This window comes from Haliotis cracherodii, unplaced genomic scaffold (assembly GCF_022045235.1).
Source record: "Haliotis cracherodii isolate W230 unplaced genomic scaffold, xgHalCrac1.p SCAF_9, whole genome shotgun sequence".
NCBI classification, from domain to species: domain Eukaryota; kingdom Metazoa; phylum Mollusca; class Gastropoda; order Lepetellida; family Haliotidae; genus Haliotis; species Haliotis cracherodii.
Window position 1 is genome coordinate 44,512,971 of NW_027266343.1, and position 15,220 is coordinate 44,528,190.

Here is a 15,220-nt window from a genome sequence, read left to right on the forward strand (position 1 = left end):
GATTATTGGACAAATGACAGCAGTGAGTGACACTGATATGAGTTCATTTTTTTCATGGCGCGTGGGAATGGACCCCGAAGTTGTGTAGTAGTGAGCGTTTTGGGCTTGAGTTAAATCCCTTGACAACGGGTATGGTGCTGACAACCCAAAATCTTTTTATCCTGATTTCGAACCTCGGTCACAGGATTCTGGCGAGCGCGCAAGGGGCACAGCTCTGTAACATGTCCACAAGCTTGCACTCTTGTGGAATTGACGAGTTGGATGGACAAGTCAAATATTAAAAATTTAAGAATTATATATATTCAGAATAAGGTAGGAAAATATATGTGGATGAACAACTTCTTTGTTACAATTAGGAGGGACGTTTCAGTGTAGGCTCTAACACCGTTCGATCACATGCTTGATAACAGTGTTAGAACGTACATCGAAACGTCGCTCCTAATCTTAACAAAGACGTTTTTCATCCACATATCTTTTCCTTACTTAGTAATCCAATTTCTAAATGCCTCTCACAAAAGTTGTATTCAGAATCTTTTATTCAAACCCAATGAACACTCAGTCCTTCCTGGACATCCGCGCCTTACATACAGCAATACTTATTTTTTTTATGTGCCTGGTGTCCAGAGAAATTAGGTCCCGCCATTACAGATAGATAGTGAAGATATAATCATTAACTTAACCTGCCCTAAAAGAAAAAAACAAAACATTTCAGGCCCTAACACATTCCGCAATACACTTTTTTGGCTTATTTTTTTTTTACGCCGCACTCAGCAATATTTCAGCTACATGAGGGCGGTCTGAAAATAATCAAGTCTGGATCAGACAATGACAGTGATTGACATCATGAGCATCGATATAGGTAACTGGCATACGATGACATGTATCATCCAAGTCAGCGAGTCTGATCACCTGATCCCGTTAGTCGCCTTTTTACGATAGCATAGGTTGCTGAAGCGCAATTCTAAACCGGATCTTCACATACCGACGCCACGTCAAAGACCCGGGTTCGATTCCCGACATGGTTACAATGTGTGAAGCCCATTTCTGGTGTCCCCCGCCGTGATATTGGTGGAATATTGCTAAAAGCGGCGTAAAACCATATTCACTCACTCACATACCGATGTTTCCGTTGCTTGGTTTACACATAAGAATATTGTTTGATACTACGACAGTAAGATAGAAGGCAGGATAGTGTATATAGTGAGCAAATCTTATAGTCCTAGCACGTTCCTGATAGGGTACACTGTTGCCTGGGATACATCCCATGAAGCCTGACTAAAATAGGCCAAGCCCTTTTGCGAAAATGTTAACAAAAGCGCGAGCAAAAAAGATGAACATTTTTTTACATATTTAATATTCACTCTATTGACACACTATATGACGTGAGAGCGGAGTGACAATATGATAGGCAGGAAATGTACGTTAACAATGAATTATTATCAAAGACAACATATGAGGAGGACATTCAAAACAAAATACAAATAGTCGTTGCACCGTCAATGTAATAATATGCTGTCTACAATGGATAAAAACATGCAAAAACATGCAAAAAATATATTTTTAGAAAAACGAATAATTATTACATTTCATTCATGGTGCCTTCACAGCGTGTTTCTGGAAAGCAGAAAGTCCTACAGACAAAAAAACAAATGATCAAAAGCTATGAATTTGTGTTTTTATAATGTCTTTTGATTAAAGTTATCAGCCTGTTCTTTGTAATCACTCCCGCCACATAAACAAATTTCAGTCAACACATCAGTAAACACAACTTAAGTCATCACAGTTGCCAGGACAACCATGACACGTGACCATGTTCTCTTGGAGTATCGGTAGATGCTGAAGATATAAAGCATACTCATGTGACAATGGTGCACGAAGTTAGCTGTACTTCATCAGGCGTCATTGATTCATGACGATGCTATAAAACAATTGCTTTCTATATAACATGGATTCAGCGTCAAGGACTTGATGCAGTGGTTTGAACTTATATGTGCGAAATACGTTGAGATGGTGCACGGTCCCTCGGGAGCACGTTGATTGAGGTGTTTTATACAATGACATGATCGTTATGCCTTGGGCATGCAGAAATAAACAGATATAATGGTCTTTGATGAGTGGAAGTGTATTGCAATATTGGATATCCCCATTGCCGATGTGTAACATGGGGCAAAGCTGGTCCAGTCGTTTTAGGCGAGGAATTCACTGTGCAGAGTTATGTCCCTTAGGCGGGCCAAAGATCAATGATCTTGTGTTCGAATTCCAGATTCGTACTGATTATGTTCCTAGGTTTGTCAGCACCAAAGCCGCGCTCCCCGGGGTAAACATTTAATCCCATACTCTAGATCGTACAACAGTGTTAATTTACCATATGAAAACATATTTACATTACGTATATACATATATTGTTAATCAGGGGAAACGGGTGGCCATGTCGTCTAAGGCGCCGCAATTCGCTGTGCAGAGTGGCGTCCCTTAGCAAGCCAGAAACCTATGGTTGAGGGGTCGAATTCCGATTCGCCCTGATAATGTTTCTAGGTTTGTCAGCACCTTACCTGTGCTCGTGGGTTTCACCGAAGTGGTAAACGTCTAAGACCTTTATGACTTTTGGTTTTACTGTTCAAAGCGGCGTTAAACCGACCATCTTTCCGTCTAGCCAAAAAGGTCATAGATATGATAATATTCATCCATCTACATCTATCAATGAATCTAGTTATCATTATTATATCATATTTTTTATATGTTAATATGATATATATGGTCATGTATTCACCTATCACCCGTCCATCCCTTTAGCGATGGGGTATCCTTGTGGTTAAGGCGATCGCTCGACACACCGAAGGCCCGGGTTCGATTCCCCACATGGGTACAATGTGTAAGGCCCATTTCTGGTTCCCGGGATATTGCTGAGTGTCATAATGCTAAAAACTATACTCATCCATTCTACGTATAAGTATGTCTTTCCATCTCTATTACTAAATATTTGTACATTAATTCACACATAAATTCAGCTATATCTTGGAGTCTATCAATCAGGTAAATTATTGTAACATGCATGTATCTATGTCCTATCAAATTATTTAATTTAGTTTTCCTTTTATCTGTTGTCATTTGTTTATTTAGCTTTACTTCCATAAATCAACTATCAATTGCCGTGTGTTAAAAGTATTTGCAGCTTGTGATGAGTGGTCATTGGAAAACTTCACACTCAATACATTCACTTCTTAATCTTCTCGACTCCGATAAAGGCCCTGAAGTCACTTTGAGATCTCAAGATCAAATGTGAGGAGTCTTTTTGATCATCCATTAAGGCCAAAGAGGAGAGCAGGGAGGCGAGTGGTCATTATAATCTCAAACAGTGGAAGCATGAACGCATTATAAAGAACTTGGAAAAACATTGGAAATAAATTAACAAACGCTAATTTGATACAGTCGGATAACAACTGATTCATTCAATATAAACACCTTCCTTACAGCCTAGGCAGATTTCAAGGCTGACGTTGTTCGCTGTGATATTTTCTTGGATCGAAAGCCTGCGCCGGTGGCAGCTAGAGAGTGAACTCTCTGTCAACAAAACTCGTTTGTATGTTGCTATGGGTAATAATTTACTAAGCACTTGGTAAGATACATATTTTAATAGAGACGCCGCGGCGTCGGTCCACAGAGACACGAGTTGGTGAAGAAATATGTCGTGTTGTAGATACTCCCCATTCCACGCAAGACAGGGGTATGTATTCACGTGTAGATAGTCGTTGTTAACCGTTAATGGAACATACCGACAATCTTTTCCCTAAGGAGACTGAGCTGTTGCGTTTTCAGTATATACATTTAAATATATATTTAAATATTTATCACCACATTTTGAAACCTTTCTGAACTGAGACGGAGCATGTGAAACATCACAGTTAATACCTTATTAAATTTGATTTAGCCTCCCACTAAAATGTATCTGGATGTCTGAACTACACGCATTCATTCATGTGGTTCTGCTGTACGGTACTGTCTGGTTAATTCTATTCATTTTGTAAACATAATCCTATATAGTAACTAACCATAACGCAAATACAAGAAATCATGAAAATTTGCTCCTGTGGTTGAAAGATCCGTGACATATACTGCAATGGATGATTTAAAATTGTTTATCAATAAATCAATCTTTATACAGATCAGCAAATAATCAGTAGATAGCGGAAGGTCGGTGGTTCTACCCCTGGCCGCGCCATACCAAACGACGGTCGGTTTGGAGTCCTGAGTCGAGTATTCATATAAAACTGCGGCATGGTATCTCAGTGTCCAAGCACATGTAAATTCAAAGTACCCGATGCTTCTTGGGAAGCTAGTAGGTTAGGGAGCGGAAGGGCTCAGTGCATTCATTACCTGCGTGCCATCATCGTAACTGCCTAAATAGTTCTTACTGCATTTATCTAGACTTGCCAAACATTATAGACTTGCACGGGCTGTATTGGATATATTTGTTTCAGGGTTTGTATGACAGAGTATTAAGGTGAAGTGACGTGAAGTGAAATGGGGTTTAACGTCGCGTCCAAGATTATTGCACTTATATTGCACTTATATTGCACTTATATATGTGTGTGGCTGTTTGTACTAGTCCGGACTGATGCCGATTTATAGCGCTAGCACACTGAGATACCATGTCGCAGTTTAACATGAATACCCCACTCAGACACAGTATACTGACTCCGAGCCGACCAGTCCTTGTTTCTGTCCCTTAATGCCGAGCGCCAGACAGGGTAACAACAAGTACCATCTTTTAACGTCTTTTGATATGACGCGGCTGGCGATCGAACCCCGGACCTTCCGCTCCACGGAGGCGGTCACAGTCATGTACACTGTGTCATCGTTCAGTATCTAGATAACGATGAATTGCAACACATGTACTACTTTTCAATGAGTGAGTGAGTTGAACGTAGCTTTGAAACTTCTTTCAGTAATATCACAACTGGTCAGCTAAAAGTGTGAGGAAAGACCGGAAGTGAAGTACGCTGCATCCGTTTACGTTTTTGGTGACACCTAAATGCACGGAGACGAATTTATAGAATACATAAACGACAAGTTGATCAAGTGTCGTGTCGTGTCGTGTCGTGTCGTGTCGTTTCAACACGTGTTAGCATTTCTTGGCCTCTGGTCTCATAAATCTATCTCCCCGGAAGGACTGACATTCTTTTTTTCCGAGACAATGTGGCTTTGTTGGAACGGATTCTTTTTTCGCTCATCCATAGCACCGTGTGTTAGTGCCTTGCCACAAAGGAGCAACGTGTGTTTGCTATGTGCTCATATGCCAGACGCCACCACAACCTGCGGAAAGTAGTATCCACATTCTACGAGGTGGAGTCGTGTCATCACAGAGGACTGTCAAGAATTGGGTGACTGGTGACACCATGTCCCGACGGACACACTTTCAACCATAGTCCAGAAAAACACATGATTAACACATCTCGTTTTTGGAACATGAATTAATTAAATGTCAGCAATCTTTTTTTTTGTCCCCAATAATACATTGTATCATTATATATAATCAAGTTATATAAAAGCGACAAAACCCATTCCATAATCGTAAGAAATAGCTGCTGAAAGCAGTGTAAATTGTACGATTCCGACTATATCATAATCATGTGTTAATGCATCACTATCAAATACTGATGATACCAGACTGGAGTGTCCTTCCCAACCGGTGGCGTCCGTCACAAACACATGCAAATGCAAGTCAATTGTGAACATATGGTTCAAGGCAAATAGGGAATTGCATCGGACATTACTTTGGTCAATGATCAAACACCTTTCGAGCAAGAATCACATGACACTTTTTGAAACCTTCGTGGAAAGATCATGCTCGATTGCAACTCAAAAGTTGTAAAATGTAGTCTTCAAAGGCCTGTGCTGCTTGAATATTGCTCGACATGAAGGGAAAGATAATTATTGGAAAGTTGAAGTCATCCCTTATGTCATACAGTCTTGTGGATATACTCTTACTCATTATGCATGTATCTCAATATGAAACATAAGAGGCGGTCCTTTTTTGGTTCAGGTGGGTAAATCAGTGGATGGGAATTGGCTGTGGGACCATTATTGAACGATATCAGATCATCAGTATACCTGAAGCTTACGCTAAACTTAATTCCACATTCCTTGTTTTGATTTTGACAATTAGAACAGAAATTCCTCTTCATACGCATAAAGAAGACAATGCAATAATGACAAATAAAAATCGACCGTTTGAAAACTGAAAATACCGTGTCGCATTGTTTCACTGTAAAAGCATTGTAGAGGGAATCTGAGCAAGGAAAATATGGCTTCAAAGAAAGTAACAACCGCGTTTATACAAGTTGAAAATAACGCTTCGTGTACCATGATAACATATCATGTGCACCATTCAGTTCAGTGAAGCTGCAAACCTCTTACTACATAAATCCAGAAACATGATATTGGTTGGCACATCACATTGTTCAGCGTACAGACATACAAGTCTTTTGTATGTAATAATTCAAGAGAAATGTGGACTACATTCTTCACACACATACATTGAGTTCCCCCAAACGATGAATTATTTTTTCTTATTGCACGTCTGTTCGACATTTACACAAAATGAAAAATAAAAGTAATTAACTGATAATAAATTTTGCAGTACATTCTTGTGGTCAGCCACTGATTTGGTAGGGCCAGATTACCAAGCTGGCGTGATACAGCATGAACGTTGATGACTGCGGCGGCAAACAACATGCCCTCACTTTAATTGGTCCGCTTTTAAATTAAATATGAATGCTTGGACTAAAAATATTATGTGCTACTCTTAAAGCTTTTATGTCCAATATAGTTACTGTATAGGCAATAGTTAGTTTTAACCTTGCTCATTAATTGTTATTGTATGCTCTATTATTGTAAGTCGCAATGATACATTGTTGTTATGTACATGTGGCTATGGTACGATAGACACATCCTTGAATAAAACAGACTAAACCATTGCCATTATCATAAGAAAGAGTGTACGATTTAGACTTTTTCAGGAGCATGTGTTTGAGAATAACTATCACGAACACATGCAAAGGCAGTTCAACTATTGACCTGGAGCAATATGGTTTAAATTTTGAGTCAATATATGTCAAAATAGGGAATTTCGTCAGCGTCGCGTCAATTTGGAAATGTCCTCAACGTGTCTTCCATAAAACGTATTTAAAGCTTCACTAAGGCCTTGAGTGAGTGAGTGAGTGAGTGAGTGAGTGAGTGAGTGAGTATGGTTTTACGCCGCTTTTAGCAATATTCCAGCAATATCACGGCGGGGGACACCAGAAAGGGGCTTCACACATTGTACCCATGTCGGGAATCGAACCCGGGTCTTCGGCGTGACGAGCGAATGCTTTAACCACTAGGCTACCCGACCGCCCACTAAGGCCTTGACTGTTGTAACCTGATCAAACAGCTCTAAGGCAAGAGTCGTACGCCTCCTTATCACAATCTGCTTAAACCAGGCAGCAATCTGTTTTAAAAGCTTGTCATGCTCACGCTATCAATAAATGGTTTGCCTGAACCAGACTCCAATTACGTAAAGGCCGCCATGACACAGCTGGAATGTTTCTCGCTCCCTCACTCGCTCACGCACTCACTCACGCACTCACTCACTCACTCACTCAGTAAGATTGGTTTAACAGAAACACCACTGTGATTTAATATGTACAGTTCTTTCCTGCACAATTTTCTTGAACATAAATCCACTAAAAACATTGCATTAGGCTTTATGCATAAAATTCATAATGCATTCAAAACTAATAGAAAACATTTGGCCCAGAAGTTTAGCCGAGTCAGTTAACAGTTTTCCCACCGCATACCCCTATTATTCATGCTTCGTGCGTCACAACAGGGAATAATACCACGTCACAACAGGTAATAATACCACAATGATATGTGTCTTCAACCGTTCAAAATTACCCTTGGGTTTAAAAAAAACAACGATTTTTGATGTTGCTGTAGACGAAGCGGCTATGGAGTTTGAAGATTGAAACGATCCATCCAAAGATATTTTTAGCAATTAAGGAGTTTATCAAGTACTCTGGAAACAGGTCTCAGACAGACTACCTCACAAATCATCATGTGTTATTATACTGACGTCTCCACAGTTTCAGGTTTAACAATATAAAGCGCATCCATTGCCGACCCAGCAGCATGTCATCTTCTCGATGGCAAATAGACATAAAAACGCAAAAGAAAATATATGTCCTTATGGATTTCATACGATTTATCCCACTGCGGTCTATATTTTCCTCTTCAATAAAACGTTTTTAGTTACCTTTTTATCACACGTTACTTACACGGCTTTACTTGAACACATTTCCGGTAGCTCATGGTTTGAGATGTATTTTGAAATCGGTTCATTATGAATACAATAGCAGCAGTACACACAAACAACATGCAAAGTGGATTTCTGTTTGTCTTCTATCTCCAAATGTGAAATCAAATAGAAATGGCAAAATAAACTTTGCATAAACCTACAGGGGTCGAAATATCTTCGTTTTAATTTGATATTTTGCGTGTTTTCTTGCTTGTTTTGTTTACCTTCTGTAGAAATACATGTATGAAAGATTGATTAATAATTCACGATCAGATCGATACGTAACGTGGATTTGTAAACAAAAGAACTTGTTAGCAATTTTGAAAGTGTTGCATTCAACGCTGGGCCAGCACAAAGTGTGACACTATTGTACCTCGGCGATATGTCTGATTTTGCAAACGTTTGCCAGTTGTCAGGAAACCTTTGTACATTAGGACATTACTGATAACAGAACAAAGCATGTGTCCCGTAAAATGTCGTTCTATTAAGGACAGGCCCAACAGCCGTCTCCGCTGATGGCGAGGGATTAAGCTGCGTTGCTTTCACAGATGAAAATATAGAGAAACCATTTTGAAACGCCCTGTTTATGATACTGTTGTCTGCAGCTGTAAAACAATAAAAATATGGTTGGGGTGAGGGAGTGAATGGTGGAATACTACAGCGTTAAACAGCTTCAGCTTGATGTCGGAGGATAGCCCCGGTCATAGAAGGTCGTAGAAGTTTATACGGTCGATACCACGACAGCGGGTGTGGTGATGACGACCGAGGATCATTCTGGTTTTTCATCATCAATGGTTTTGTTGCTTATATTTAATGAGTGAGTGAGTGGTTTGGGTTTAACGCCGCTTTTAAAATTATTCCAGTTATATAGCGTGTCAGCTTAATGTGGGAGGAGAGCCCGAAGTGATGCAGGTCTAAGACGTTTACCACTTCGGTGAAACCCACGAGCACGGGTATGGTGCTGACAAACCTAGAAACATAATTGGGGCGAATCGGGATTCGAACCCTCAATCATAGGTTTCTGGCGTGCCTAAGGGACGCAACTATGCACAGCGAATCGCGGCGCCTTAGGCGACTGGGCCACCCGTGCCCCCTTATATTTAATGATGAATCTATGACAGACTTTACGTTAGATCACTGTGTCACGATTTGGACTAACAAATGGCCAGTTTTGATGGGCAATTATAGAAAGGAAGTTAACAACAATGAAATAATAAAAAGTGATATTGCGCAAATGTACATAATCTTGTTTTGACCACTTTGATGACATTTGGGTAATCTTTATTTTTCGAGATATAGATTCCCCTCAAAACACTCTCAATTACGTTTGTGGCCACAATCAAAATTAGGTACAAGGAAACTGGTTTATTTCCATTGCAGGAAAGGTGAGGTGAAGGTGGGCTGAAACAGGGTTTTACGTCGAGTAAAAGATTATTGCGGCATATATGGCGTTGCAGGAAAGGGGCCACAGACACAACTGATTACATCTATAAAACATTCAACTCCGTCGACACGACTCTATTCATAAGCTTAAGCTTTTGGCACGATTAACGGCTTATGAGGAATTATCATCACGGTAAATGTTTGATAAAGGCAAAAACAAACAAACTGAAGACAATTCAGACATGAATACACTATTTTCACAATCTGCTTAAACCAGGCAGCAATCTGTTTTAAAAGCTTGTCATGCTCACGCTATCAATAAATGGTTTGCCTGAACCAGACTCCAATTACGTAAAGGCCGCCATGACACAGCTGGAATGTTTCTCGCTCCCTCACTCGCTCACGCACTCACTCACGCACTCACTCACTCACTCAGTAAGATTGGTTTAACAGAAACACCACTGTGATTTAATATGTACAGTTCTTTCCTGCACAATTTTCTTGAACATAAATCCACCAAAAACATTGCATTAGGCTTTATGCATAAAATTCATAATGCATTCAAAACTAATAGAAAACATTTGGCCCAGAAGTTTAGCCGAGTCAGTTAACAGTTTTCCCACCACATACCCCTATTATTCATGCTTCGTGCGTCACAACAGGGAATAATACCACGTCACAACAGGTAATAATACCACAATGATATGTGTCTTCAACCGTTCAAAATTACCCTTGGGTTTAAAAAAACAACGATTTTTGATGTTGCTGTAGACGACGCGGCTATGGAGTTTGAAGATTGAAACGATCCATCCAAAGATATTTTTAGCAAACAAACTGAAGACAATTCAGACATGAATACACTATTTTTAAGAGGTTTTGTGGTAAGTAAGGCATGAATGATGTCATAGTGTGCAGCAGTACCCCAGATATACGGATGAGCCAAATAAACCATGTCTATCAGTTGACATTGTCATACGTGTGATGTATGAAAATATCTCAAGTTAGCGATATCAGGTCCAAAAAATGAATCGTACTGGCGATAAGTCAGCACCCAAAGAATATTTCTACATGTTTCTATTTTTTAAATATAATTTGACTTAAAACTTTTAAAAATATAACAAATAAATACGCATAAGACCCAACTATTGATGGCTTACTTAGAATCGTTGAGAATGGTTGAGGTCATGTGGTTGCAAATTCATTTCTTATCCCTGTCATTATTGAACCAATTTAATTTTACACAAAAGTACCCAGCCACCATTTTCTTTTTTCAAACTGTTGCAGGAATAATGATGATTTTATATAGACACACTCAAATTTAACAAATTGCATGAAAAACAAACTCGGTATACTTTCTTTTGCCCCTGAGTTTATATTACGGTGGCCTGGACCAGATAAACCAGTGATTGATAGAATGAGCACAACTAGAATACAACACAGAAAGTTGTAAAGTTCTTGTTGGACATGTTCAAGGATTATTACGAGGGCTGGTAAAAAGTTCTAAACCTGACTAACTTTCAACTATGGGGCATAACAAAGTGAACCAGCCAATGTAGTACATTGCAATTATATTGGTCTTTTGAGGCCGTTTGTATATTAGTGACAGGCAGTTGAACGTGACAGGGGTCCAAATGGACACAGAAATGGAAAATAACCAGTACCGAGCAATCATCAAGTTTATTTACTTTAGAGAAAGGTAAACTCCAAGAAATTCATGACCGCATGTCACAAGTGTATGGGGAAAAGCATCTTCTCGAGGCAAGAGAGCTAATTGACTTTAAAAGTCCAGATCCGCCCTTGCCGAAATAGGTTGTAATTCCTGGGCTCGATCGTAGCGCCACCGGTGGCTATTACCAGTTATGTCCCATCTAAGCCTCTCCCAATGACCAATCAGATTCCACCTCATATCACTTGCATTTGCTTCCAACAAAATGGCGGCGCCAGGTCAGAACGATCTGATCAATAATCAAGATCTATATTGTGATAAAACGAGTCTTACATCGCGAAATGAATCAACTCACGTGAGCACCTTGATTAAAATCATGAAAAGATTTGGAAAATATCTGCTGACAATTGAGTTGGCGGTGCACATGCTTTGCAAATCTTGCAATCGACCGAAATCTGCACTACAGTTTACGAAACGGATTTCGATTTCGTTGCACGATTTTGATTGGACTATGCAAAGACTCGTTAGTCCAGCCAAGATGTAACTCCATAACAGCAGCCTGGTTCGGCAAACCTAGTTCGGATGGAAACTGGACTTTTATAGTCAGTTAACTCTCTTGCTTAGGGAAGATGGGAAGATGGGAAGATGGGAGTACCCTAGCTATTCCATTGGTAAACGTTGGGCAGCTATGTTTAAGGTTTGGAGAACAAGACTTGAAGATGACCATTGTGTGGGCGTCCCTCAACTTCCAAGTAGATTCAATCAAAGAGGTAGAAAAGATTATACTGTCAGACAGATTTATTACCATTGCTGAACTTGAGGAAGACACAGGTCTAAGCCATGGATCCATTGAAACTATTATTCATGAACATTTACAGATGAGTAAGATATCTGCTCGTTGGGTGCCAAGGATTCTAAATTCTGATCTTAATGACAAAAGAAGTGACATCGCCAGAAACATTTTAGAGCGTATTAAGGAGGATTTTGTCAAATTCAAAAAGAGATTACTAACGAGTGATGAAACATGGGTCTCACACTATAATCCCGAGTCAAAACGTCAATCCATGGAATGGCACCATTCCACTTCTCCGGCAACAGAGAAATTTAAGTCTTTAAGATCAGTGAAGAAAGTTATGGCAAATGTATTCTGGGATGCAAAGGGTGTGATCTGTCTGGATTACTTAGAAAGTCAAAAGACGATTACCGGTGCCTGCTATGCTGATTTGCTTCAACGCCTGAGAGATTCTATCAAAGAAAAGTGTCGAGGAATGCTGACCGTTGGAGCTCTGCCACTTCATGACTTTTCTCACACCTCTCGACTTGCATAGGCTGCAGTGCGATGATGTTGGTTCGAAAAGCTTCCTCACCGTCCATTCTCGCCAGTCCTGGCACCAAGTGATTTCCACCTGTTCTTAAACTGAAAGACCACCCGGACAGCGCTATAACGACAACTATGATCTCAAAACCTCCGTGAATGGGTTTTTCAGGGTGGCTTCAGAAAACTTTTTCCTGACTGGAATTGAAAAGCTTCAGTTGTATTGAACAGCAGGGAGATTAAGTTGAAAAATAAAATAAAAACATTTTCACAATTGTTGGTTTGATTTGTTTGGCTTAGAACGGTTTGACCAGCCCACTCGTGCATGATAGTATGTTTATTAGCGCCATTGTTTGAGTGTGTATAAAGTTGAATTTTCCGAATGCTGACACATAATTGAATAGATAATATTTTTAAGCACGACATATTATTTCAAATTTATTATTGATGACTTTTGCCAGCAAGGTATATAGTTGCGGAGTTATACCATAAAATTTCTCGCTCTGTGAATATGTTGATATGAAGCACAGTATATAATGTCATACTTAGTATGACTGTTTTGTTATATTATCGGTGATCCGAAATATTCCTGTAGACATTAAATTCTCTGTTTACCAATAACATCCCATTGATTTGTCTGGCAAATAGGTTAAGATATGTAGAAATCTAATATTATTTCGTTTCGCAAGGTTGTATTGTTCGTGTAGCTTTTGTTTCCTGCCTTTCACTGTGTAGACTGCAACGTGTTTTTAAAGCTCTAATGTACATATGGTTATTGATGAAGTAATAAATGTTTCAAAGCTTGCACAATCAAGAGTCATTTGTCAATATTTGTAAAGTCTTATCAAATTATGGTTTAAAGCTTCAATTATTCCCAAATGCCATAGGCTTAATCCAACAAAGGAAGGCAGCCAAGCCATGATGAGTACTACTTCTCGAAAGTTAAGTCACGAGCCTGATTGGCAGTCAGTATTAGCGGGTATGTTGTTGTGTACATTATACGTGAGTAAACACATAACTGTTATGCAATTAAGAATCGACTTTCACTTTGTGTGAGTTCACTCGAGTATGAACCTTCATTGAGTGAGGGTCAAACTGTATGAACAAAGGTTCTCATACAAAGTGAAAGTCGTTTCTTATAACCTTTTTATCCCAATGTTTTTACCTCAACGGATGTCGACCTAGATTTATACACAATTTCATTCACTACGTGTGACTTCATGTTTACACTGACATTCATACAACAACCAGCTGTATCGCGGAATAAAATAGTCCCTCAAAACGAGAGGTGTCATGAGCGTATGTATACACAGCTTGCTCTTCAGAAACATCTGACACAACACATGTATTCAAATAATATCACCATTAGATGAGAAAGGTCTGTTATGAAACGACCTTAGTAAGTCAGTCACAATGACAGCGCGCCGTAATACATTTACATCAAGTACAAGACGTCAAAATGGCCGACACGATAAACGTGAAGGGAGATATTTCGGAAGTTGTTAATGAACCTGTAGCGGTTACATGTTTTAATAATCATTGATGAATTGGCTGATAATTGAAAGGTGGCCTTTTCATTGATAGTGTGTGTCCCGCTTCTGATAATTTTGTTGAACACTGAAGGGTAGTAAATGTAAGACTGAGTGAGTTTGGCTTAACGCCGCTATGAACAGTATTTCAGTTATATCACCGCATGTCAGCTTGATTTTGGAGAAAACCCAAAATGATGCAGTTCTTGTACATTTACAACTTCGCTGAAATCCCCATTCGTTACCACTCGCCCCTTTCCGTAACCTGCAAGAAGACTCGTCCCCCTATCGATGAATGTTATGTGCGAAAATACGACAAACCAATCAGAATGCGCATATGATTTCAAGTTCTTCGTCAAAGAATCCCTCAGAAATAATTTTTGATCTTACACATGTCTTGCATTTAAAAATATACCCAAGACACAGTTAAATGTGTTCAATCATACTGTATAATTCCGCATGTCCAGATGTGCTTTAAATTGCATCTGAAATATATATAATATATTGGGAATATATATGTGAACCATTACGCAACGTGTTGACAATTGTTTTAGGTATGCCCGTTTGCGCTAAGACGAAACCCGGTCGCAAAATGGCCACGAGAGGGGCACGAGTCGGTATTCGGCTTGTCCCGGAATAACACGAGTTGGTCACGAATGTGAAATCCCGTGAAGATATCCGATTGTGCTTCTCGTAAGAGGCGACTAAAGGGATCGGGTGGTCACGCTCACTGATACATGTTATCGTATCCAAATTGCGTGGATCGATGCTCATGATGTCAGTCACTGGATTGTCTGGTCCAGACTCGATTATTTACAGACCGCCGTCATATAGCTGGAATATTGCAGCGTTAAACAACAACAACAACAACAACAACAACAACAACAACAACAACGACAAAACTTCGGTGATACCCACGAGCACTGGTACGGTACCTAGAAACAGGGCGGTTCTGGTATTCGAACCCACGGTCATCGGTCTCTGTCACA

The 15,220-nt window shown here is 39.6% G+C and overlaps 1 protein-coding gene across 1 annotated transcript in view; it reads left to right on the forward strand.

The window, feature by feature from the left end:
• Positions 1–3,674: 3,674 nt before the first annotated feature.
• LOC139452101 (uncharacterized) overlaps positions 3,675–15,220 on the forward strand; it is a 51,282-nt gene continuing 39,736 nt past the window's right edge. The window contains exon 1 of the mRNA XM_071233419.1: positions 3,675–3,724. The gene's annotated coding sequence lies outside the window, so the exon portion shown is untranslated. The remainder of the gene's footprint in view (positions 3,725–15,220) is intronic.